Raw genomic sequence first — 26,392 nt, forward strand, 5'->3', positions numbered from 1 at the left:
TGTTCAGAGTAAATGGAGGAATTTGGGGCACATGGACGGAAGGAAAGTAAAAACTTCAGGAAGATTAGAGGGTCAGCCTGATCTCCTTGATGACTTTACTGAATGGGTCCTTAAACCTCAGTCTTGGAGATGAGGGGAAGGACAGGCTCTCTCGCTAAAGTGCGCTCAATGAAGAAGTTGAGAAGGGGACAAGGAAACCCATCTCATTCTACCTTCACTGTGGCATCTTAAGGAAAAACAGACACAGCAGGCGATACTGGGACCTTTCTCCTCTGGAACCCAACTTCAAGACAAGAACCAAATATCCTGACCTGAGGTTCCTGTGAAGATGTTCCCATCTACCCTGTTGAATGAAGACAAGAGGACTATGAGGAATGCTCCTCTCTCCCCTGGCTTCCATTTCTAAACCATCTCTCAGCCTACTTCCCCAACGGTTGTTGCCCCAGACGACCTACAATCCCTTAGAGTTTCCTCTAAATGCACTAGGCTCTTCCCACCAAGCTCCACCTGCACTGCTCTTTCTCCAGCCCTTTGAATGACTTGCTCCTTTTAGGTTGAAATACCATTTTTCTTGACTGCCCCATTTAGAAAATGACTTTTCTGTTATTCTCCGTCTCAGTGCCCAAATTATTTAATCACCTTAAAAGAAATAATTCCAGTTTCTAACATGTTCCTGTTTATTCTTCGTCCCCTCTCTCTCACCAGAATGTGAGCTATTTAAATGACAGGCTGTCCTGTTTACTACTGTTTCTGTAGCACCTACCACATGACTGACTTTTAAAGAGCACAAATACAATTCTGGTTTTGGTGGGAGCTAAATAGTGTCGCTCTCAGCTCTCAAAAGAGTCAGGCTACCACTGTGCTGTTTAAGGTTGAAAGCAAGATTGGCAGACTTGCTTTGACAAATGGACACTCATTGCAGCCTAAGGAGTAAGGGACAGAGAATGGTGGTATCAGAAGTAGATGCCAGCATTTTCCTAGGGGAGGATCTTTATCTCTCCTTGGCAGTCAAGAATACTCCCAAAGCTAGAGTAATAACCCAAGGGAGAGGATGTTGGTTAAGTTTAACTAATATGACTATTCCTAAGGTGATTTCCATTTCTAGCTCACTACTTTTTTTTTCTTTCATCCCCTGACATCAAACTTGAATGATCATGGTGAAGATGGGTGGAGAAGCGATGATTTGTCTAGGCCTTTCTATATGGCAGACCCAGATCTACATGCAGCCCCCAGAATACCTTGTGAGATTATGTGAAATGGTATACAATGTAGTTAACTATTTTTACTGTTATACTGAAGAATATTGAGATTCAGAATGCTTTTGCAACTTGCTTACATTTTCAAAGCTAGAAACTTGCTTGCACTCGCAAAGCTAGAAAGTGGCAAGGCTGAAATTTGAAATGAAGTTGCTATGTCTGACTTGAAAACAAGTTCCATTTCCATTATAAGATTCTTTTCCAGAAAATAATCTGGGAAACTAAATAAATCGCTCACAGACTCCCGTGCTCTCTTTCATAAGGACTTTCCTTTTACAATGGAAGGGGCAGGAAGAGTTGGACACTTAGACCAAAAAAAAAGGGCTTTCTAATATTAGAAACTTAGAAGTTATTACAATTGTAATAACTGCAGCAAATTTCTGGAAGGAAAATACCTGTGTGCCTGTACAAATGGCACTTACCTGACCTTCACGTAGACCAGTCCTCAAGCCTCATTATTTCTTTTCAACCACTCTTATTCTACATCTTATTTCCGGGAGTTGGTCATTTTATGTTTCCAGTGCCTGGTAGTTTTTTCAGAATAATTGCAGCATTAATAAAACATTAGTATCCAATTTCCTGAAAGGTTATTAAATAGCATTAGTTTGGTTCTTTCTACAAATACAAACCTTGACTGAAGCCCCAAGTTCTTTGTTAACATATGACTTCCCATGATAAACATGTCAGATGTTGTTCCAACCTACACTGTTTCCTCTTTTAAGATCACAGTGACAAACTGACTATAAATCCAGGCTGGCAACACCCGTGTCAAGTTGTTCTATTTGAAACTCAACTCTGTCACAAAATAATATGTTGCCTGAATTGAATTTCTAAAAGATCAGGTCACAGAGATAGAGACATATTCTTTTAAATTCAGCTGTGAAAAGCATCTCTTGGAAGCCACTCCATTGTATTACCATAAGCTCAACAATGCACTACATCTTGCCATAACAACGAGATAGCCTAAAATTGAAATATTTCACTCCCACATCCATTATCTCTCTCATTTCCACAACGGTCTTCTGAGGAAGATGTTGCCTAACCTTTATTTATTTTAAAATTTATGTTTTCCAGCTGTATTGAGATATAATTTACAAATACAAATTGTATGTATTTAAGGTGTATAATGTGATGATTATATATATACATGTTCACTAATTTACAACGTATGAAATTTGCTAAGAGAGTGGATCTTAAGTGTCTTCACTGCACATGCACACAGACACACACACAAAATGGTAACTGGGTGGTGATAAATGTGTTCATTTGACTGTGATAATCATTTCACAGTATATATATATAATTATATATAGAAATATAGAAATATTTGCAATTTAAATATATAAATATTTGACTATGATAATCATTTCATAGTATATATGTACAGTATAAATATATTGATATATAAATACACATTTAATATATTTTTATATAAATATAAAATTTTTTTATAAATATATATTTTTATAGAAATATATTTATATAATTTTTATATTATATATTTATATAAAATTTTAATTATTTTATATATTTTATTCATATATTATATATTTACATACAACATATTATAAATTATATATAAATATATCTTTATATATCTAATATATAATATTTAGATATAATTTAATATATATAATTTATATATTTATATAAATATATGTATAAAATACATATTTATATACATATAATTAGACTTGTACTATAGATATAAATATATTTTATGTTATAAATATATATAGAATATATATATATATATACTGTGAAGTGATTATCACAGTCAAATTAATACATTTATCAATACCCATACTTACCATTTTGTGTGTGTGTGTGTGTGTGTCTGTGTATGTGTGCAGTGAAGACACTTAAGATCTACTCTCTTAGCAAATTTCAAATGCTGTAAATGAGTGAAGTAGCCACGGCAAAGCAAGCTGAAGTGACAACTAAGAACTAGGACTTAAATTAACTTAAGTAGTCTACAGCAAAAGAGCCTGGTGGTGGAGAACACTGACACTGGAAACCAACAGGGTTACTTTTAAATCATGCCTCCATTATTTATTAGCTGTCAGAAAACTGGCAAGTTTCTTAACAACTCTATGCTTTGGTTGAAATAGGGATAATCACTGTACCTATTTAAAGGATTATAGGAGGATTCACTAAAACGTTATCTACAGATATTATTAATTATAGTTATTAGTCCCCCTTTCATAATTCTTTCCAGTTCATTTGATCTGCAAACGAACAGTCCTGCTGCAGAATGTAGCTTCAGTCCAGCTGCTGGCCAGAGAGTATCTCTCCAGCTCCCAGGGTGCCTCATGCAGGTATTTTTATGGTTACTGTAGAGCACAAGAAACAGTGCTGTTTTCCTCAGAAACTACATCTCAAAGTGAGAATGGTACTCGTTCTGCCTTAAGCTTAGATCAGTGTAGACACAACATCCAGTACTGATGATTGCAAAAGCGAGTATTAGATTCTCACTGCCTGCTAAGGAAGGTATATTCCATAAGTATGCAAGTCCTTCCGTATAGTTCTTTTCCAAATTCTTGTACGTATCACCTTCCAAAGGAGTAAATCTTCAACCACAGGCAATTGTGGTCTCTGTGCTTGCAAAAAAAGAAATGAGGCTCCTTGATAACGGTAGCCATGAGAAGCAAGAAGTCATGATCATGGAGCTGGCAGACAGCAGGGACCAGATCTGTAGCAGCATCTAGAGCAGTGGTGGGACTGGGAAGAGTGGGGCTTGTGGAAGATCCCTAAGGCAGCCCTGAGGAAACCATTTTTAAAACACCTGCATCAAGATGGGGGGTGGGATGGGGTTTGAGGGCTTGAAAGGGGAAGGGGGATGGGGTGGTGGTGAAGTGTTTTAGTTGTTCAGGCTGCTGTAACAAAATACCATAAACTGGCTGGCTTAGAAACAACAGAAATTTATTTCTCACGGAGAACTAAATGGAGGCTGGAAAGTCCAAACTCAAGACACTGGCAGATTTGGTGTCAGGTGAGGGCTCACTTTCTGGTTCTTAGATAATGCCCTCTCCCTGCATCCTTATATGGCAAAAGGGGTGAGGGATCTGTCTGGGGTCCCTTTTATAAGGGATCTAATCCCGTTCATGAAAGTTCTTCCCTCATGCCATAATCATTTCTCCAAAATCCCACCTCCTAATACCATCACCTTCAGAGTTAGGATTTCCCCATGTGAATTTTGAAAGGACACAGACATTGACTGTATAGTATGGACTGTCAAGATCTGAACACCCAAATAATAGTTGTATAGGAGTGGGTAGCTGCCTCTTAGCCTGTGTATGGCTCCTGTCTCTAAAACAATCTCAAAAGTGTCTCAGGCTCACAGAGAAGTCCAAGGTTGGTAAGACTTCCAGGACCTTATGTGGGCTGTTTGGAAACCAGGAGGAATGTAGCAGGCTTGCCAAGGGATGAGCTGCCTTTCCCCTAAGGAGGAAAGAACAGTTCCTTATTCTTTCTTTCTCCCACAGCAAAATGAAAGCATACCCAAAGCCATGGAGACCTGTTCTCTAGGACACCCTGACCTTTCCCATTCCATTTTAGGCTTAAGTGGCAGATTCTGCCCCTTAAGCCATATATCTAGTTTGTGAAATTGTTTTGTATTCAAGTTCCTAGAAAATACCATGTAGTATACTTGTATTTTTTTAAAAGCTTCTCATTTAAGATTTGATTAATGCAAATGTTTGAATATGAGGAAAAAATGATTTTGAAAGACAAAATTTAGAGGACAGTGTTCCTTTGTTTAATTATTTAATATTTTCTTCAATGACTTGTCAAGAAATATATGGAGAATCGGGTTTAATTCCTATTCATAATTCCATTTGTATTCAAAGTCAAAACTAAAGATAGCTAAAGCATTCTAGAAGATTTAATGTATTTAAGTTTACGGAATGGTTTCATGTCAAATGCTGACTTTGGTGATAGTGAGGCTCTATTTATGTCAAAATAAATTTTAGAAGAACAATGCCAGATTAAAAATTTGGTGAAAGTGAATAATTCAATTAAAAATAAGGCTATCATTCTACTTTTTATAAACAGTAATGCAAGATAAAGAACAAAATTTTAAAAAATCTCATATTAATAAAGCCATATCATTGCAGCTGAACATGTTGACAGCAAACCCCAAATGTCTCAGTTTGTCAGTTAGTTTTTGCTAAATTACACATTTTTCCAGAGTCATCACACACCAGCATTCAGAATCAACAAGTGTTTCTAAGACCCAGTATGTGCTAGGAAATTTGTCAAGGATGCTTACCTATTTTATCACATGTAATTCCCACCATGAACGTTTAGAATTGCCTTCATTCCCATTGTAACTTTTGAGTCACATAACTTGGTACATGCCAATTAGCCTGTCTTAGACAAGGATTTGGTTTTGTTTTTCTTATCCCTCTGTGGATAAAATCCAAAGCAGACATGAGCAGTAGTTCTCAACTTTCAGTGATTTTTACACCACAGGGGACATTTGGCATTGTCTGCAGACATTTTTATTGTCACAACAAGGAGGGTACTACTAGTGTCTAATGGGTAGAGTCGATGCTGCTAAACATCCCATGATGCACAGTGAAACACGATGGTGAATTACTCATTCGAAAATGTTAACAGTGCTGAGGTTGAGAAACCTTGGACAAAAAAAATTGAATTGGGTAACTACATCACAAAAGATGAGTCTTAGATTAGCAGTAAACATGAATTCAAGTAAGTTGAATGAACAGAAGCATTTTAAAACTGGATATTAATTTTAACTCATCTACTTTTTGGCATTCCAAAGGCTTTTATTTTTTAGTAGCAGTTAACACAGATTTTCATTTATTCATTATTTATTATACATTGGTGTGTGCCAAATATTACCCATGAAGACATAAAAATAAATAAGGCATGGCTGCTGTCCTTAGGAAGTTCAAACTGAACTGAGGGGAGGCTGACCGAAAATCCAATCATTTTTATGTAATGTGTAAGTGCTCTGATAGTCATGTAATGGAACGGTCGAGGAACTCTGTCTGGGTCAGAGAGACTTTCAATTATGAAAATTAGAAATTTTGTTTGAATAGGAAGTTTGACTACAGTTTGAGATTTATGGTATGCTGGTATGCTTGTAGAATCTCAGTCTACTGGGTTTTTAATATGCTTTGTCATTACGTACTTCTGGTATGCTTTTAAAAATCCCAGAATTAGTTTCAAATTCATTTATATGGGCTTATGCTTTTACCAAGCATGAACAAAGTAAAAGATATTTTCTACAGTCGTTGGGAATGGAGTCACACATCTGAGTTAATAGACTTTTTCTGAGGAAAATGGCCACCCAAATGTCATTCACATAATGTAAGTTCTTAGAGTGTTACTAATGCATCCACCATAGTCCTTTTGATTGCAAATCAAGAGTCATGGTGAGTTTATTCAAATCTCTTTATTTCCTAAGCAATTTCCCATGTAGACAATTTTTTTTGTAACCTTTACTGTCTAAATAGCAACACTCAAAAGGTAAATCAATATTTCCTCAGTGTCATTTGGAAATAAAGATGTGTTGAGTAAACTGATGGACAGTTCACAGAATACCTGTAACTTGGGCAGATACTATGCCAGGTCCTGGGGCTACAGAGACAATTAAAGGGGAGAGACAAGTGAGGAAATGAATACGATCATTTTGCTGTGTGCGGTTCCCGTCACTTCTATCTACTTAATCATCCATCCTGTTCATTCTGCTCACTACATTTTGAATCTGTGCATATGTCTCAGTTACAGTCACCAGTCAAAGCCACCAACATCCTTCTTTGGCATCTTGTAATAGCCTCTTAACTGGTCTCCCGACATTCTGTTTGGCTACAGAGTAAGGAATGTCATGGCTGGAGGATAGGAGTGATCTCTTACAATTCAGTTTTGATCTCTTCCCTCCTCTGTTTAAATATTTTAGTTGCTTTGTTGGTCTTTTATGAGGAATTAACTCTTAGAAAACTGAAACAGATCTATGGCCTTACAGGAAATATAGAAGTTATCAAAATGACCTAACAAGCAATAGGTAGTTTGTATTTCTTTAGGAGTTCATTCATCTCAGTAAGCTATTCAGATCTTTTGGCATATTTTGTAAGCTACTCTTACTAATTCCTGATAAAACCCACTTTATTTTTTACTGTTCATTTTTTGTCCTTGGGCCTTTTCCCTTTTTTCTTAATTAGATTGGCTAGTATCTTATCTATTTTGTGTACCTTTAAAGCATATCACACATATATTAGTGATCCCACTGTTTCTTTCTTTTGTAACAATTTCTAACTTATCATTATTTCCTTTCTTTTTATAGCTTAGATTCATTTTGTGGTCCTTTTCTGACTTCTTGAGTTGAATACTTACTAAAAATTATACAAACACTCAAATTCAAGCTATGAATTTCTTTCGTCATAGATTTAGTCATATTTATATTTTTAAATATTTTTATATATAGTAAATTCAATATTAGTATCTTTTAGACATTCTGAAATTTTGTTTTTTATCTTTGAAGGTATCTGAATTTAGGAGATTTTTGAAAAATTTGAAGTAATGGGTTTTCTTGTTTTTGTTCTTTTCATTGGAATTATTTTCTGATTATATTGCATGTTGGTCAGATAATTTCTAATTTGGTAAATTTATAGAATTTTTGGTGACTTAAACTTTGGTCGGTTTTTATAAACTGTTCCATGAGCATTTAACCATCAACCTGATTAAAAGAAGGTCTATTCTGCTAAAATACTTTAAATCATGCTGATTCAGAGGATCTGTAGTCATTGTAAGGTTATGAGAGGATCGTAAAAATAATTGATATCTTAGAAAAAGATTCAGGGCTTAAAATCCCTAAGTAGAACAATTTCAGACAAGATCAAGTTCTAATGTATAACCATGGCAGTGGTTAGTGACAGACAAAATGATGAGAAGCCAAATGTATAAGCCTCAAGCAGTAATGGAATTAAGCCATGAAAGCATCGTTGAGAATTAGAAGGATGGGGCTTCACCTTCTGACCTTCTCTTATGTAAAATGCAACAGAATAAGCAGTTCTCATAGAAGTACCTTCAGAAGAAGTTGTATCTTCTAGAACAGCTATGATTTAGTTAGGTCTAGGGAAAGTTCTTTGAAAAGAGGAAATATACATATAATAGGATTGGCCCTATATCCCTGTTTGGTCAGAACAGAACCAGTTTATAGTCTGTTGCCTGGCTTAAGCGTTAGTATTACCTTCACTCACTAAAATGTCTTAGTTTGGAAGACAAATTATATGGTCACCCTAGATAAAAAAGAGATAATGTTTTTGAAATCCATGCAAAATTGTAAAGAGCTTCATGTAAATGTTGGGAAGAGAAAAGAGATAGAAAATGTTGGGAAGAGAAAAGAGATAGAAGTAATGATCAAGGGATAACAAGGCACTGAATGGTTTAGAAACAAGAATTTCCCTTGTCTCTGACTTTAAAGAGAAAATTAAAGCCAGCTAATGGTAACTCCTGATATACTCTCCCACCAAACTCACATAGTTATGGAGTCCACACAGTATTCTTTATTATTTGTCTGTTAAATAAGACATATTGTCTTCCTGCCTAAAAATAAACTCTCTGTCTGTATTCCTGCACATCCTTTCATTTCCATAGGTGACTGACTTTCCTGCTTTACCAGTCCCTTGCCTCTTTCAATTTATGGCCCATCAGGATTTAATTATGCTTAAATGTCTCTCCTAAGAATAATAAATTCTCTCCAAAATAATAAACTTCCAGCTGCTATAATGTGGTTTCTTATATCTATTATCACTTCTTCATCTTTCATTCATGCTTAAAGCCTCTATAAGCTGGCCTCAGCTCCTCAACTTCATTGAGACTGGTTTTCAAGTTCACCAATGATGTTCAAAGTCACTTTTCCGTGCAAATATTTCCTTGACTTTAAGTGCTACCACCTCTTCCCCCATCCTGAAACTGATGTGGACAGGAGGCGGGGAAATACTAGGTAGAAAAGGGTGGGGTTCCTGGCGAAGTTCCACCCTCAAGCCTGGATCCACGGCCCAAAGTGAGAACATGCATTCCTGTTTTCCTGCTCAAATGTTGCTTTTTGGCTTGCCCCACCCTCCATCATGTACCCCAAAAAACCTGAGGCTCCACTGGCAGAGGGACAGCAAAGTGGCTGAGTGGCAGAGTGGAGCAGCAGAGAAAGAGAGAAAAGAAGCAGCCGCCAGATGTCAGAGAGAAGCAGCTTGACTTCAGAGGGATGGCTTAATGGCAGGACTTTGGAGAAGACCTAGGCCAGGGATGCCCAAACTCCAGGGGAAGACCACCCTCCTGCTCTATCCCCTTTCCAGCTCCCCATCCCACTGAGAGCCACTTCCATTGCTCAATAAATTCCTCCACATTCACCACCCTTCGATTCATTCATGCAATCTAATTGTTCCTGGATGCCAGACAACAACTCGGGTACCAAGAGGGTGGGTGCAAAAGGTTGTTACCCTGACCCTTCACTGAGCTGTTAAACATTTAAGCAAAGCTAAAAGAGCACACGGTAACATATGCCCTCTTGGGCTCCAGGGGTCACGAGTACTCCCCTAGATGCTGCCACAGGCCTCACAGGGTTCTATTCCTGCTGGTGTCCAGAAGCACCTATCCAAGCCCCTGTACCTGCTCACCTGCGTGTTCCCCTTCCTGTGAGGTGTTGAGAGCTGCGGGCTGAATAAATAAATACAAGAGAAAAACAACCTCATTAAAAAGTAGGGAAAGGACATGAACAACACTTTTCAAATGAAGACATACATGTGGTCAACAAGCCTATAAAAAAGCTCAATACCACTGATCACTAGAGAAATGCAAATCAAAACCACAATGAGATGCCATCTAATACTAATCAAAATCTTTATTATTAAAAAGTCAAAAAATAATAGATGCTGCTTAGCTGTGGAGAAAAAGGAACACTTATTCATTGTTGGTAGGAGTGTAAATTAGTTCAGTCATTGTGGAAAGCAGTCTGGAAATTCCTCAGTGAACTAAAAACAGAACTACCATTTGACCCAGCAATCCCATTACTGAGTATATACCCAGAGGAATATAAATGATTCTACCATAAAGACACATGCACGTGAATGTTCATTGTAGCACCATTCACAATAGCAAAGACATGAAATCAACCTAAATGCCCATGAATGACAGATTGGATAAATAAAACGTGGCACATGCATACCATGGAATACTATGCAACCATAAAAAAGAATGAGATTATGTCTTTTTCAGGAACATGGATGGAGATGGAGGCCATTATCCTTAGCAAACTAAAGTAGGAACAGAAAACCAAATACCACATGTTCTCACTTATGAGTGGGAACTATATGGTGAGAACTCATGAACAACACAAAGAAGAGAACAACAAATACTGGAGTCTACTTAAAGCTGGAGAATGGGAGGAGGGAGTGGAGCAGAAAATATAACTACTGGGTACTGGGTAATACCTCGGCAATGAAATAATCTGTACAACAAACACCCATGACACAAGTTTACCTATATAATAAACTTCTCCATGTACCCCTGAACCTAAAATGAAAGTTTCTTTAAAAAACAAACAAACAAACAAACATATTCACCCTACAGTGCTACAGAGCACTAGAACTTTGTCCTTCTACTTAACTGTAATTTTCTATCTGTTAACTAACTCTCCCTAACTTCCTCTCCCTCCTACCCTTCCCAGCTACTAATCATGACAATTCTACTTTCTACTTCCATGAGCCCACCTTTTTTTAGCTGCCACATGTGACTGAGAACATGCAATACTCATCTTTCTGTGCCTAATTTCACTTCACATAATATCCTCCAGGCTCATCCATGTTGCCTTGAATGACAGGATTTTATTCTTTTTAATGGCTGAGTAAGATTCCATTGTGGGGATGCACACACACACACACAGAGAGAGAGAGAGAGATACACTACATTTTCCTTATCTGTTCATCCACTGATAGATATTTAAGTTGATTTCATATCTTGGCTATTGTGAATAGTGCTGCAGTAGACATAGGGGTGCAGATATCTCTTCAATATACTGATGTCTTTTCCTTGGATATACACCCAGTAGTGGGATTGCTGGATTGTATGTTAGTTCTATTTTTAGTTTTATGAGAAAACTTCATACTGTTTTCTGTAATGCCTAGACTATTGTATATTCCCATCCACAGTGTATGAGAGTTCCTTTTATGTTCTCACCAGCATTTACTTTTTATCTTTTTAGTAATAGCCATTCTAACTGGGGTGAGATGAAATTTCATTGTGGTTTTGATTTGTATTTCCCTGATGATTAATGATGCTGAGCATTTTTTCATGTACTTGTTGACCATTTGCATATCTTTTTAAAAAAATGTCTATTCAGATCCTTTGCCCATTCTTTAATTGGATTATTGGTTTGTTTTTTTTTTTTTCTATTCAGTTGTTTCTTTTTATACTCTGTATATTAGTCCCTTGCCAAATAAATAGTTTGCAAATGTTTTCTTATATTCTACAGATTGTCTCTTCACTCTGTTGATTGTTTCCTTTGCTGTACGGAAGCTTTTTTAGTATAATACAGTCTCATTTTTCTATTTTTGTTTTTGTTGCCTGTACTTCAAGGTCTTACCCATAAAATCTTTACCAAGACCAACATTGTCTTAGTCTTTTCGTGTTGCTATAAAGGAATACCTGAAGTTGGGTAATTTAAAAAGAAAAGAGGTTTGTTTGTCTACAGTTCTGCAGGCTGTACAAGCATGGCACCAGCATCTGCTTCTGGTGAAGGATTAAGTCTCCTTCCACTCATGGCAGAAGGTGAAAGAAAGCTGGTGCGTAAAGGTCAGATGGCAAGACAAGAAGCAAGAGAGAGACAGACAGAGGTTCCAGCATTTTTTTTTTTTTTTTTAAGACGGAGTCTGGCTCTGTCGCCCAGGCTGGAGTGCCGTGGCGCGATCTTGGCTCACTGCAAGCTCCGCCTCCTGGGTTCACGCCATTCTGCCTCAGCCTCCCGAGTAGCTGGGACTACAGGCACCCGCTGCCACGCCCCGCTAATTTTCCACGCCCGGCTAATTTTTTTTTTTTTTGTTTTTGTATTTTATTTCGGTAGAGATGGGGTTTCACCGTGTTAGCCAGGATGGTCTCGATCTCCTGACCTTGTGATCCACCTGCCTCGGCCTCCCAAAGTGCTGGGATTACAGGGGTGAGCCACCGCCTTCCGCCAGGTTCCAGGCTCTTTTTAACAAGCAGCTCTCAGAAATTATTACAGCAAGAACTCACTCATTTCAAGGACAGTACCAAGTCATTCATGAGGAATCCTCTTTCCTGACCCAAATGCCTCCCATTAGGCGCCACTTCCAACATTGGGGATCAAATTTCAACATGAGGTTTGGAGGGTCGAAAATCCAAAGTATAGAAAATGTCCTGAAGAGTTTATTCTGTGTTGTCTTCTAATGGTTTTAGAGTTTTGGGTCTTACATTTAAGTCTTTAATTCTTTTTGAGTTAATTTTCGTGTATGTTGAGAGATAGATGGTCTAGATTCAGTCTTCTGCATATGGATAGCAAGTTTTCCTAGCACCATTTATTGAAGAGAGTTTCCCCCAGTGCATGTTCTTGGTGAACATTTATTGAAGAGTCCTTTCCCCATTACATGTTGGTAATGCCTTTGTGGAAAAAATCAGTTGGCTGTAAATATTTGGATTTATTTCTGAGTTCTATACTCTTTTCTGTGGGTCTGTGTGTCTGGTTTTATGCCAGTATCATACTGATTAGGTTACTGTGGCTTTGGAATATACACTTTGAAGTAAGGTAGTATGATGCCTTCAGCTTTGTTTTGTTTGTTTGTTTGTTTGTTTGTTTGTTTTCCTCAGTATTACTTTTGCTATTTGAAGTATTTTGTGGTTCCATGTGAATTTTAGGTTTTATTTTTCTATTTCTGTGAAGAATGTCATTGGTATTTTGATAGGGATTACATTAAATCTGTAGATTGCTTTGAGTAGTGTGGTCATTTTTGTAATATTCTAATCCATTAACGTGATGTCCTTTTATTTTTGTGTTCTATTGAGTTCTTTTCACTAATATTTTATAGTTTTCATTGTAGAGATTTTTAACCTCCTTGGTTAAATGTATTCCCAAGTATTGTATTTTTGTAGCTATTTTAAGTGTTTTTTTAAAAAACTTTTTCAGCTAATTGATTGCTAGTAGAAAAACGCTACTGTTTTTTAATGTTAACTTCATATCTTGCAGCTTTACTGAAATTGCTTATTGGTTCTAGGAGTCTTTTGGTGAAGTTGTTAGATTTTTCTCTATAGCAGATCATCTGTCATTTGCAAAGAGGGACAATTTGACTTTCCCTTTTCCAGTGTGGATGCCCTTTCTTTCTTTCCCTTGCCTAATTGTTCTGCCTAAGACTTTCAGTACCACATTGAATAAGAGTGGTGAAAGTAGACATCCTTGTCTTGCTCTAGTTGTTAGAGGCAAAACTTTCAGCTTTTCCTCATTCAGTATGATGTTAGCTGTGGGTTTGTCATATAGGGACTTTGTGGTGATGAGGTATGTTCTTTTTATACCTAATTTATTGAGAATTTTTATCATGACGGGATGTTGAATGTTATCAAATGCTTTTTCTGCATCTATTGAAATGATCATATGGTTTTTATCTTTCATTCTGTTGATGTGATGTATCACCTCTATCAATTTACATATACTGAAGCATCCTTTGATCCCTTGAATGAATCCCACTAGATTGTATTGTATTATCTTTTCATTGTGCTTTTCAATTTAGTTTGCTAGTATTTTATTGGGGATTTTTGCATCTATTTTCAGCAGGGATAATGGTCTTTAGTTTTCTTTTATTGTTGTATCATTGTCTGGTTTTAGTAGTGGGGTAATACTGGTCATGTAGAATAAATTAGAATTTCCTCCTCTTCAATTATTCAGAATAGTTAAAAAAGAATTGGTGGTAATTCTTCTTTCAATGTTTCATAGAATTTAGCAGTAAAGCCATCTATCTTGGGCTTTTTGTTGGGAGACTTTTTATTATTTATATAATTTTGTTACCATTATTAGTCTGTTCAGGTTTTCTATTTCTACTTGGTTCAATCTTGGTTGCTTATACGTGTTCAGGAATTCATCTGTTTCTTCTAGGTCTTCCCATTTGTTGACGTATAGTTGTTCATAATAGTCTGTAATAATTCTTTGTATTTCTGTGGTATCAGTTATAATATCCCCTTTGTTGTTTATGATTTTATTTATTGGGTCTTCTTCCTTCTTTTCTTAGTCTTCCTAATGATTTCTCCATTTTATTTATCTTTTTTTAAAAAAACAATTTTTTGTTTGTATTATTTTTATGTCTATTTCATTTAGTTCTGCTGTGATCTTTCTGATTCCTTTTACTAATTTTGGTCTTAGTTCTGTTTTTCTACTTTCTTGAGGTACATTGTTAGGTTGTTTATTTAAAATCTTTTTACTTTTTTGATATAGACATTATTGCTATAAACTTTCCTCTTAGTACTGCTTTTACTGTTTCCCATAGATTTTGGTACATTGTTGTATTAGTCCATTCTTGCATTGCTATAAAGAAATACCCGAAACTGGATAATTTATAAAGAAGAGAGTTTTAATTGACTCATGGTTATTCAGGCTGCACTGGCTTCTGCTTCTGGGGAGGTCTCAGAAAACTTAAAATCATGGTGGAAGCAAAAGGAAAGCAGGCACATTTTACATGGCTGGAGCAGGAGGAATGGAAGAGAGGTGGGAGGTGCAACACACTTTTAAACAACTGGATCTTGTAAGAACTCTATCATGAGAACAGCACTAGAGGGATGGTGCTAAACCTTGAGAAACCATCCCCCTGATCCAATCACTTCCCACTAGGCCCCCAATCCCTCCAAAATTGGGGATTAAAATTTAACGTGAGATTTGGGCAGGGACACAAATCCAAACCATATTGACTCTGTTTTTATTTTCACTTGTTTTAAGAAGCTATTTTGATTTCTCTCTTAATTTTTTAAAAGACCCATTGGTCATTCAAAAGTATGTTGTTTAATTTTTATGTATTTTTACAGTTTTCCAAGTTTCTCTTACTGATTTCTAGTTTTATTCCATTGTGGTATAAGAAGATACTTGATATGATTTTGATTCTTGAAAAGTTATTGATATCTGTTTTATGGGCTAACATATCATTTATTCTGGAAAATGTTTCATGTGCTAATGAGAAGAATGTGTATTTTACAGCTGTTGGAAAAAAAATGTTCTGCAAATGTCTGGTAGGTCCATTTGGTCTAAAGTCCAGTTTAAGTCCAATGTTTCTTAGTTGATTTCCTGTCAAGATAGCCTGTCCAATGCTGAAAGTTCAGTGTGGAAGTCTCCAACTATTTTTGTATTGGGGTCTACCTCTCTCTTTAACTCTGAAAATATTTGCTTTTTATATCTGGGTGCTTCAGCGTTGGGTGCATATATATATTACAATCGTCATCTCCTCTTGCTGAATTGACCCCTTTATCATTATATAATGACTTTCTTTGAATATTTTTATGTTTTTTATTTCAATTCTATTTTGTCTGATATAATTATAAGTATTACTGTACTTTTTTTTTCCATTGGAATGTAATCTCTTTTTACATCCCTTCACTTTCAGTCTATGTGTGTCTTTACAGGTGAAATGAGTTTTTTGTAGGCAGCATATAGTTGGGTATAGTTGTTTTTTACTCCCTTCTGCCAGACTGTATCTTGTAAATGGGAATTTAAGCCATTTACAATCAAAGTTGTTACTGATAGATGAAGACTTTCTCCTGTCATTTCATTTATTGTTTTCTGGTTGTTTTATGTACCCTTTGTTATTGCTTCCTCTTTTGTTGTTTGTCTTTGTGGTTTGATGATTTTCTGCAGTAATGATGCTTAATTGTTTTCTCTTTCTCATTTGTGTATCTGCTATATTGGTGAGTTTTATACCTTCATGTGTTTTCATAATGTCAGATAATTGTCTTTTTTTCCCATATGTAAAACTCCCTTAAGTATTTCTTGGAGGGCTGGTCTAGTGGTGATGAATTATCTCATCTCAGTTTTTGCTTGTCTGAGAAAGAATTTATTGTTTCTTCATTTTTGAAATATAACTTGGCTGAATATATAGACTATTCTAGGCTAGAAGCGTTTTTAAAGAATTTTTTCAGCACTTTGAATATATAATTTCATTCTCCCCTGACCTATAAAGTTTCTGCTGATAAATCTGCTGTTAGTCTGATAGGGATTCCCTTATGTGTGGCTTGACTGTGTGTGGAACAGTTCCTTGCTATTTGTTGAATTCTCTCTTTGCCTTTGACTTTTGAGAGACAGGACATTTTTTTGATTGAATCTAAGTCAGGGTATTTGAGCTTACTGGATCTGGATGTCTATAGCTCTCCTAAGGCTTTGGATATTTTCAGCTATAATTTCACTAAATAAATTTTATATGCCTTATCTCCTCTCCTTCTGGAAATCCTAAAATTCAAACATTTGTTTAATTAATGTTATCCCATATGTCAAGAAGGCTTACTTCATTCTTTTTTCTTCTCTTGATTTTTTTTTTTTTTTTTTGTCTAACTGAATTATTTCCAGAACCCTGACTTTAAGTCTAATGTGTGTTCTTTCCCCAGTGTGTGTTCTTTGTCAAAAATCTGTTGGCTGTAGGTGCAATAATTTATTTCTGGGCTCTCCATTTTGTTTCATTGATCAATGTGTCTATTTTTTTTTACAAGTACCATGCTCTTTTGTTAACTGTAGCGTTGTAGTATATGTTGAAATTACATACTGTGATTCCTTCAGCTTTGTTCATTTTGCTCTTGATTGTTTTGGCTGTTTTAGGTTTTTGTATTTCCATATGAATTTTAGAATTTTTTTTTTATTTCTGTGAACAATGTCATTGGAATTTCTGTAGGTATTGCATTAAATCTGTAGATACCATTGGGTAGTAAGGCCATTTTAACAAAATTAATTCTTCCAATTCATGAACACAAGATGTCTTTTTACTTATTTGTGTCTTCTTCAATTACTTTTATCAGTGTTTTATAGTTTTCCATGTGGAGTTGTTTCAATTTCTTGATTTAGTTTATTCCTAGGTACCTTTAATTTTGTAGTTACTGTAAATGAAATTGTTTTATTTTTTTCAGATAGTTTGCTATTCACAAATAAAAACCCTACTGAGTTTTGTATCCTGCAACTTCAGTGAATTAATTTAATATTTCTAACAGTTGGGTTTTTTTGTTTTGTTTTGTTTTGTTTTTGGTGGAGTTTTAAGGTTTTCTATATATAAGATAATGTCATCTAAAAACAGGGACAATTTGACATTCTCCTTTTCAATTTGGATTCCCTTATTTCTTTTTCTTCCCTAATTGTTCTGGTTAGGACTTCCAGTACTATATTGAACAGAATAGTGAAAGTGGGCACCCTGTCTTGCTTTTCCCTGTTTAATATGTTAGCTTTTCCCTGTTTAATATGTTAGCTGTGAGTTTGTCACATATGACCTTTATTCTATCAAGGCACATACTTTCTATATTTAATTTGTGGAGCATCTTGTCATGAAGGAATGTTGAATTTTGTCAAATGCTTTTTCTGCATCTATTGAAATGATCATGTGAGTTTTTTTCCTCTCTTTTTGTTAATGTGGTGTATCACATTTATTGATTTGCATATGTAGGATCATTCTTGTATACTTGGGATAGAGCCCACCGGCAAATATCTTTTTAAGAATGTTTGCATCTATGTTCATCAGGGATATTGCTTTGTACTTTTTTGTTGTTGTTGTGTTATGGTTTGGCTTTGGAATCAGGGTAATGCTGGCCTCATAAAATGAGTTTGGAAGGATTTCTTCCTCTTTACTTTTGAAAGTTTGATAGAATTCATCAGTAAAGCCATCATGCCATGTTTTGTGTTTTGATAAAATACTTTTAATCACTAGTTCAATTTCCTCACTAGCTATCAGACTGTTTAGAGTTTCTATTTCTTCATAATTTAATCTTTGTAGGTTGTATGTGTTCAGCAATTTATCCATTTCTTCTATATTCTCAAATTTGTTGGCGTTTGATTTTTCGTTAGAGTCTCATGTTTTTTGGTATTTCTTTGATATCAGTTGTAATGTCTCCCTCCTTTTTCATCTGTAATTTTATTTATTTGGGTCGTTTTTCCTTTATTTCTTGGTTACTCTAGTTGAAGGTTTGTCAATTTTGCTAATCTTTTCAAATAACCAACTCTTAGTTTTGTTGATACTTTGCATTTTTTGGTGTCTAATTTGTTTCTTTCTTCACTGAGCTTTATTATTTCCTTCTAGCAATTTTGAAATTAATTTATTCTTGTTTTTTTTAGTTCCTTGAGGTGCATTGTTAGGTTGTTTATTAGATATCTTTTTCATTTATTATGTATGGATTTTTTGCTGTGAACTTTCCACTTATAACTGCTTTTGTTGTGTTCCATGGTTTTGGTATAATTTGTTTTCATTCTTGTTTGTCTCACACCATTTTTATATTTCCCTTTTAATTTCTTCATTGATGGATTGGTTACTTAGAGGCAAGTTGTTTAATTTCCGTGGATTTTTGTGGTTTCTGAGGTTTCTCTTTAATTTCTAGTTTTATACCATTGTGTTCCAAAGAGATACTTGATATGACATTTATCTTTTTAAAGTTGTTATACTTGTTTTGTGGCCTAACATGTAATCATTCCTGGACAATGTTCTATGTGCAGTTGAGAACAATGTATATTCTGCAGCTGTTGCTTAGACTGTTCTGTAAATGTCTGTGAGGACCATTTGGTCTACGGTGTAATTGAAAATTGATGTTTCTTTTCTTTTCTTTTCTTTTCTTTTTTTTTTTTTTTTTGAGACGGAGTCTCACTCTGTCACCCAGGCGGGAGTGCAGTGGCACGATCTTGGCTCACTGCGACCTCCGCCTCCCAGGTTCAAGCAATTCTCCTCTCTCAGCCTCCTGAGTAGCTTGGACTACAGGTGGACACCACCACACTCAGCTAATTTTTGTATTTTTAGTGGAGACAGTGTTTCACCATATTCGTCAGGCTGGTCTTGAACTCCTGACCTTAGGTGATCCACTCCCCTCGACCTCCCAAACTGCTGGGATTACAGGCATGAGCCACCATGCCTGGCCAGAAGATTGATGTTTCTTTGTTGATTTTTTGTCTAAATGATCTATCTACTGTTGAAAGAGGGGCATTGTAGTTCCCTATTATTATTATATTGCAGTCTATCTCTCACCTTAGATCTAATAATATTTGCTTTATATATTTGCATACTCTAGTGTTGAGTGCATAAATATTTAAAGTTGTTATATCTTCTTGTTGTGTTGATCTCTTTGTCATCATATAATGACCTTCTTGACCTCTTTTTGCCATTTTTGATATAAAGTCTAATTCATATGTAAGTATGGCTGCTTCTGCTTGCTTTTGGTTTCTGTTTGCATGGATTTTGTTTTTATTCTTTTACTTTCAGTGTATATTTTTCTTTGACAATGAAATGAGTTTTCTGTATATAACATATCATCAGGTCTTTTTTTGTTTTGTTTTTCTGATGTTTCAAAAATCCATTCAGTGACTCTATCTTTTAATTGGAGAATTCAATCCATTACATTCAAGATAATTCTTGATAGGTAAGGACTACTGCTAATTTGTTACTCATATTCTAGTCATTTGGTAGATTATTTCTCCTTTTTTTCCTCTCTTGCTGTTTTCTTTTGTGGTTAAGTGATTTTCTTCAGCAATGTGTTTTGATTCCTTGGTTTTTAGTTTTTGTGTATCCATTATAGGTTTGTGCTTTGTGCTTACCATGAGGCTTACAAAAGACATCTTATAGTTATAACCAGTTATTTTTTACCTGATAGCAACTTTAGTCCTGTCAAAAAGAAATAATCAAATTAAAACTCCACTCTTTAAATTTATTTCTGCCCCCTCCAAAATTTTGAATTTTTGATGTCACTATTTGCGTATTTTTATATTGCCTATACCTTAACAAACTTTTGTAGTTACAATTATTTTTAAACTTTTGTCTTTTATTCTTCATATTAAGGATATATGTGGTTTATATACCACAATTTCCATATTATTGTATTCTGAATTTGTCTGTATGCTTAATTTTACCAGTGAGTTTTAAACTTTCAGGTGTTTTCTTGTTACAACTCTTCTTTCAGTTTGAAAAACCCCCTTTAGCATTTCTTGCATTCTCTTTGTCATTAAACTTCAGTGACCCTTATATTTACTATTTGGATGTTGTCCCTTAGAACCTGTAAGCTTTGTTTCTTTTCATTTTTAAAATCTTTTCTCCTCTGTTTATTTGCAACTAGTGTATCTTTTAGCTTGCTGATTCTTCCTTCTGCTTGATCAATTGTGTTGTCGAGACCTTCTATTGTATGTTTGAGTTCATTCATCACACTTTTCAGCTTCAGACTTTCTGTTTGATTTTTAAATTTTTTTTCAATATCTTTGTTAAAGCTATCTGATTAAATATCTGAATTGCTTTTTTGTGTTATTGTGGAATTCACTGAGTTTCCCCAAAACTGCTATTTTAAATTCTTGATCTGAGAGGTTACACATTGCCATCTTATTACAGTCATTGGCTTCTTATTTTGTTCATTTTTGAGGCCACAGTTTCCTGTTTGCACTTGTTTATTTTGGATGTATGTGTCTGTGTCTTTGCACTGAAGTATTAGGTATTTATTCCAGGCTTTCTGTCTGTCTGGGTTTGTGTTGATCTTTCTAGAGTATATATGTCTAAAGGTCCTAGGCAGACTGTTAAGGTCCCTTATCTCAAGATTGCTGACTCCTTTTCAGCACTAGATGGTTCCCTAAGCTAATGTTTGCTGTAGCTCTTTCACAGGTTCGGAGTTTTGCATAGTGCCCATTTTGGATGGGCCTGGAGGTGGGATGAAAAGTGGATACATGGCTGTCTGGGAAGGCTGGCTGAAGGTTTGTGCCCAAAGCACTCGTGGATAATGCCTCCTATAGCATGATGCTTCTGAGTAGCCTTTCTGATTTCTGCCTCCCAAAGCAGAAATGAAGAGCAGCCACCAGTTTTGCATGCTGACTGCTGCTAGCCTCACCTCCACTTCTTGTCTCTGGCTGACCTAAGGAGTTTTTACCCTACAGATACTTGCAATGATTCCCACAGGTTAAGGCAGGAATGTTTTTCCTTCTAAGGAACCCAGGATGGTGGGGAAGCCAGACATCTGCCTTGATCACTGATCTCAGTTTTTCCAAGTGTAGAGGCAACACTTTTCCAGTGTAGAAGTCCAGGGGCAGTTTTCCATGTGCTGCCTGGCAGCTTGCTGGAGGGGCATCAAGGTTAAAGAAATTCATTTCCCCTACCTTCTGCTCCTGGTTTTTCACTTCTCTGAGGCTTTAGGGATTGTCATAGCCTCAGTTGTAAGTTTTGGGATATTCTGGGTGATAACCTTGGCACTGGATAGTTATTTTTGCTTTCCTATGAGTGAAGCCAGATTGCTCCTACTTTGCCATTTTGATGGCTATCAGTGAATCCATTTTAAATTTTCGCTAAATTGTCTGCTGGAGGTAATTAGAGAAGAAACTTCGTTTGACATGTTAACAAAAGGCAGCTAAGTGGTTGCAAACGTCACATGGCAGAGTCAAAAATCAGCAGCAATTGCAAGGGAAGAAGGAGGGCAAGAACAGTCTCTTAAGGTTTCTTTTTCTGAGTCCAGCACACAGCCTTACAGAGAAGCAACCTTTCTTCCCCTCGTATTTCTTGAATTGTGTGGTTGTTGTTATTCTTTTTCATCTTCTGGCTGCTACTTCATTTTTGAGTTTTCATTTTGACATAAAAGAGGCACTGCTCCACCCTTCAGTCTGTGTTATCTTTTTTCTCCACTTTATTCCATATTCTTCTTCTGCCTCTTGGCTTTCACCCATCTTTCATTTGGAGAGTATCAACAGGAATCAGCCAGAGGGATAGTTTGCTGTCTATAGAATTGGCCTCTTCAAGCTATAGACAGACTTCCCCAGAAGGTCATTTCAATGTCAGACAGGTCTTCAGGGCAGCCACACAGTACCTGGAAGGATGGGATGGCCATAAAAATGTGCCAATCAGATCTCTTGCTTCGGGGAGCATAACTGATTGGTAGCCTTAGCTGCTCTTCTTCTGGCTCTTCCCTGCTCATTTGTTTGCGACAAGATCATGTCTCCCATGAATTCCTCCCAGATAACAAATGAGCATAGTGGGGATACTGGCCTAATAGATGCAGGCCTATTCCTGTAAAACACAGGACTCCTTTTTTTGGTGACTTTACTTGAGAATTTGCATATGGCTAAAGCCTTCTTAGAACTGTGCTACAGCTTGGAAGTCTTATTACTTAATCCCTCTTACTTTCTCCTTTCTAAGCCCCAAAGATGTTTAAATGCTGAGAAAGGTTGAAAATGGTTGAGAAAACTTGGGACCCCAAAAAATGAGATGGGGGCAACTGGGTGGATTTCCTGAGGATATTGACTCTGCACACTTCTCCCCATCCTGACGATTCTCAGAGCTTTCAGCAGTTAGCAACCCTTCCCTAGCAAGAACTAACACAACCCTCTTGCTAGAAGATAAAGCAGTGAGTCAAGAAGAATCCCACTCAAGAGCTGCCCCTACTTCCTCTCCTAGATTCCACGCTGATAACTATGATTCCAGCTGAAGATGTGCTGGGCCAGATAAGGGAAGGAAGAAATTATATACTAGAGAAACTATGAATTTTAGCTAGCTTATGCTTGTATTGGAATTTTAGGGATATTTGATGGAGGGTACTGGAATGTAAGAGTGGACAAGCAAGAATTCATTGACTTGGGGGAACTTTCTTGACACTGAATTTTCCATTCTCGTGAGGACCCCTGGAGATAGGGCAAACTCACTGCTAGGGTGGCTATTAGAAGCCTGGAGCACTGTGGAGGTAAATTGCAGGCTCCTTCCTGTGAGAAATGCAGTTTTGCCTGGAGTACTTCAACAGGCACCCTCAGCTGATGTGTTTGCCATTGGCCTGGCTGACACTTTCTTAGAACTACACTGCAGTTTGCTGCAGGCTGAATTGCCTTCCACCCACTCTTCTTTTCCCCTCTTTCACAGCTGTCTGTCTCTGCCCACTCTTTGAATTTCCCTCTCCTTTATCCTTATAGGTATTTCCCCCAATGAATCTCTTATATGCAACATATCTCATCGTGGTGTCTGCTTTTAAGAGGAATTCAAATTAACATACAGGAATATTCTGGTATTAGTCTATGAGAGGAAAAGCCAGGAAGAGGTAGAAACTCCATAAGAACTTGTTTTTCTTGAGGAATTATTTTCCCTGGATTTTTCCCCAAATCTCCAGTAAACAAGCAATGAGTTGTTTGTCCCCAAGCTATCCTTATACCCTCAGACTTAGAATTCTATTTCCCAAGGCTACTCCCCTTCACAGGCGAATATAAATTATAACACTCACACAGCAGAGATTGAAGAGCTTGAGCTCCAATTTAGACTTCTGAGGCCAAAGGGCTCTGATTCTATCCTCAGAGTTCCCATTCCAAGTCAGTTTTAAGCTGATAATTATGGAAACAAAAGGAAGCTTGCTGATCGCAGTCCTGTGTGGTCTCTCTGTGTGCAATGTGTCTCCATCCCTCCCTTTACTTTCATACTTAATAATGTTGTCAGTGACCCATTAGGGAGCCATAAGATCTGTTCCCACGTAGAACCCACCGCAGACAAATCCTTGTGTGGTTCTGATTAGGTTTCAGGCTCCACCCTGCCCAGGGCTTTTGTAATTTGACCAGAAGATCTGCCTTGGGGTTTAATGAAAATATGTAGAAGTGAGAGCCCACCTTGTGCCAATTTCCTTCCATTTGAGGGAAGTTACTTTTACTTTGCCACTTTCACTTTCATCAAACACACCCTCACTTTTGAGCAAGAATCACCTGGTTGATATTGGCTGCCTTCCCCGAGGCTCCTATATTTTGAATTTTTATAAATATTCTTCTGCATCCCTCCTCACCTGTGAGTAGTTTGTGCACCTACTTGCCAGTGTTCATTTGCTGTGTGAAGTGTGTGTTACTTTGATATGCCTTTCCCAAAATGTGTATCATAGAACATCGATTCCTTGAGATGTTAATAATTGTTCTGCAAAAATGGCTTCAGAGTCAAATAAATTAGAAAAGTCTGTGTTAAAAAATACATTATGTATAGGAACACATAAAACATTTTGGCTTTAAGACTTCTCAGGGTCTTTAAGGTGATCAAGAGTGTGGTGAATATTCAGGAGGAAGATAAAGTATGTAATAACTTCCAAAATTACTTACCACAAAATTCATGGAGTCCATTTTGATTTTTGCAGTAACTTCACAGCTGATGCCTCAGGGGCTGGCATGCACAAAATTCAGGGCTGCGTGCTGAGAAGGGTGTGGGGTGCCTTACCCTGATAAGGAGTCTCTACTGAAATAAGTCTGATCCCTGTTGCCCCTCCAAGGAGCTTCCTGCAGCGAGAGACATCGAGACTGCGAATGATTTGATTCTAACGTCCTGGGTGCTTCTATGGCAACATAAAAGGGTTTAATGCTAGTCCCTGCCTTCAACTTTAAACACTGCCAGACACAGACTTTGAGATGTGCAGTTAATTATTTTAGTTCCTTTTCTTCCTGGATTCAATTGGGTCCCATCAAAAACACAAAGTTCATCGTGGCTGAGAAAAACAGGTCACAGTTGGAATTCATTTGGCAATAGAGGATATTGGATTATGTCCCTAAATATCTGCTTTGGAAACACTAAAACTTCCAAGCTTTTGCTAAACAAACTGTTCCTGTTTATGTGACACACCATAAGCCACGGGTCCAGACTGTACTTCTGTTCGAAGGCCTCCTAAATTGCAGTTTATATTCCAATCTATTGCGCATCAAAACCCAAAGTTTAGCAAACTCCAGGATACATATACATTCAGAGACTTCCTGATATGTGCTATGGTCTAAACATAACCTGAATTGCTTTAGAATGAACATCTTTGTCAATTATTCTCTGGAATTAGGGACACCTTTCCATGTAGATCACCTGACAAACCCAGGCGGGGAATACAGCCTAAGTCAAATTGAAAAGATTTAAGTGCTTGGCTAATACAGCAAATCCTAGGGATCTAGAATTCAGGGGACATTCCCTTATTGGTAGTTTTCTTACAATCTTGAGGCTCAGTCTGATGGTTGGACAGAATTCAATGTTTAAGTACTCCAGGAATAACTCAATGAGCCTGGGAATATAAAGAGGACTGCTGTCACACTGTGGAATATTCAGTTATTACTTGCAATTTCTTTAAAAGTTTCCACACATTTTCTTTATACACCACTGAGGATTTACTTCAATATTTATTTTTATTTATATATTTATTACTCACTTCCTTCCACTGAAGATCTGAGGGCATGGATTTATTCCAAGAATCTGAGATCTTTCCAAATACACAAGACTTGGTTTCTATTAATTTGTTGTTCACTCTGGTCCTCCAAAAGCGAACCACATTGCTATTCCTATAGTGATAGGACATTGCAACTCCCTCTTTCCACTTGGTAATTTTTTTCCTCGTGAAGGATGACAGTGTCTACGAGGGAGACCTGTTTGTTTTGGCATGTGGCATAACAGGGAGAAGGTCCATAAAGGGAGGAGTGATGGAAGGTGTGGTTAAGAAGGGATAAGGGGAAATGAGGACAGAATTAATGAGCACGTTAGGAACAAGAAGATGTCAGGAAACTGTGTATTTGACTTTCTGAAGTTCACAGTTTCAATACATGCATTTGTCTTGTGGTTTAACTACATGGAGCTTTGATATAATGCTCTTTTCCTAAGGGAAACACTGACACTTCAGGCTTGCAGAGACAAAAGCAGTCTAGCTCAAGCTTATCCACCCACAGCCCACTGGCCACATGTGTCCCAGGATGGCTTTGCAGTGCAATTATGTAAACTTTCCTAAAACATGAGACTTTTTTTTTTGCAATTTTTTTTAGCTCATCAGCTACTGTTAGTGTATTTTATGTGGGGCCCAAGACATTTCTTCTTCCAATGTGGCCCAGGGAAGCCAGAAGTTGGACACTCCTGCTCCAGTTGAACGCATTTTCCAAGATTTTTTTTTAATGTCCAAAGGAAATAAAATAAAAATCACAGAATATTTTGCAAGACAAAAGAATATATGATATTAAT

At 36.7% G+C, this 26,392-nt stretch overlaps 1 long non-coding RNA gene across 1 annotated transcript in view; it reads left to right on the plus strand.

Moving 5' to 3' along the window:
* LOC144334598 (uncharacterized) overlaps positions 1–26,392 on the plus strand; it is a 229,985-nt gene that overhangs the window by 153,959 nt on the left and 49,634 nt on the right. The gene's annotated exons all lie outside the window — the stretch shown is intronic.

The sequence above is a fragment of the Macaca mulatta genome, chromosome 14 (genome assembly GCF_049350105.2).
Source record: "Macaca mulatta isolate MMU2019108-1 chromosome 14, T2T-MMU8v2.0, whole genome shotgun sequence".
Taxonomy (NCBI): Eukaryota; Metazoa; Chordata; class Mammalia; order Primates; family Cercopithecidae; genus Macaca; species Macaca mulatta.